The sequence below is a fragment of the Mizuhopecten yessoensis genome, unplaced genomic scaffold, assembly GCF_002113885.1.
Source record: "Mizuhopecten yessoensis strain PY_sf001 unplaced genomic scaffold, ASM211388v2 scaffold11145, whole genome shotgun sequence".
Lineage (NCBI taxonomy): Eukaryota > Metazoa > Mollusca > Bivalvia > Pectinida > Pectinidae > Mizuhopecten > Mizuhopecten yessoensis.
In genome coordinates, this window is record NW_018408902.1 from 2,196,233 (window position 1) to 2,197,785 (window position 1,553).

Here is a 1,553-nt window from a genome sequence, read left to right on the forward strand (position 1 = left end):
GAGCGTAGTTTTATGTATGGGCGTAGTACGAGCAATCAAAGGATTGAAAGTTGGTGGGGTTTCTTACGGAGGGAATGTATGGAGTTTTGGCTGGCTCTGTTTGACCAAATCAAGGCAGATGGTAAATTCGACGGTGGATTTCTTGATAAGAATATCATATTATTTTGCTTCCTGGCACTTATTCAGGTACGTCATATGCTGTATATGCTTTGATTGTGGTAGCGATTGATTTCACAATCAAATATCGTTTCTAAGTAGACAATGTTTCAGGTGTTAACATGCAATAAACAACCAACATGCATCTTGTTGATTTAATTTACTTACAAGTCCCGCCTTAAAAAAACCCATAAAAACACCTTGTAGTGTTATATGATATATGTTAGATTAGTAAATCAATTATTAATCAAAATAAAACACGGTCAGACCGAAGATAAGGTTATGGTCCTTACATTTGAAATAAAATGTAAAATAATGTCTATACATGGCATTCTGCCACCAACTTACGAGTTAAGTATGTCGACCTATTTGTTTTCAAAATGATATCGAGATAATTTTGCTTAGAGACGAATAGATATGAACCTTCCTTTCAGGTTGGTTTTAATACCAAATCACCGCCTTGAATTTGCATAAGAAATGATAATCATCAAAATGTATTTTCAAAATATCGGCTGAAACCCACGTTTAACATGATAAGTTCATTTATTTCAGGATGAACTGGATGTAACTGCGGAAGTGTGGGATTTCCACGTTATTCGGCCTTCAACAAATCCTTGTGTTCCAAGCGCTCGTCCAAATACCATGTTTGCAGTTCCTGAACTTTACGCAGTAGATAGTTACACATGTGCTGTAGATGATGAAAACCTGCTACTTTGCAAAAATAATGCATTATTTCGCAGTGGAATACCCTGTGACGAAGACGTGTATAATACATGTATATATCTGATGTCCGAAAATGACTTCTTTTTTCCAAATGACGCGTATCAGGCTGCTGATCTGTATTCCAAATTGAGACACTGTGTATATAATCTCCTAACGTAGGCCCTAAAATATAGAACTGTCTTGTCGGAATGCGTGAGATTTATTTACATTATCTAAAGAGAACTTTCTTCTTAAAGACAACACAACTTTGATTTCTGAAAGTAAAAAGAAAGCTGATGAAGGTAGTTACGTTTTTTTATAGTACATACGTTTTTTATAGTACATTTCACAAACGTTCCTTGAACAATTAAATTGCGACATTGTTTACTGTGGTTGACGATGTATTGTATTTTTGCACATAAAACAATTCTATCCAATGCTTCCTTCCCCATGCCATGCCTTGATACATTGGAGGAGAATGTTATGGTAGCTTGACTACAGTACTTGTAGCAATTATATATTATGCACGTGCGAAAATATCGCAATACATAAAACGACCGTCATATTTCAAGGGACAAATCTTTTATTGTATCCATTCGTTTGAGTAAGATAAATAAGGTGTTTAACCTGGTTAGATGGTTGAAGTAAGTTTAATGTTAGTAACATTAAAAGACACTAAGCAGAAACAACATTTT

At 34.8% G+C, this 1,553-nt stretch overlaps 1 protein-coding gene across 5 annotated transcripts in view; it reads left to right on the forward strand.

Moving 5' to 3' along the window:
• LOC110466839 overlaps positions 1-1,553 on the forward strand; it is a 46,306-nt gene that overhangs the window by 15,339 nt on the left and 29,414 nt on the right. Inside the window, exon 3 of one of the 5 annotated variants that reach the window (XR_002464781.1) lies at positions 709-1,523. The exons of the other annotated variants lie outside the window; for them this stretch is intronic. The gene's annotated coding sequence lies outside the window, so the exon portion shown is untranslated. Of the gene's footprint in view, positions 1-708; positions 1,524-1,553 lie in introns of those variants that run through there. 5 annotated transcript variants of the gene reach the window in all.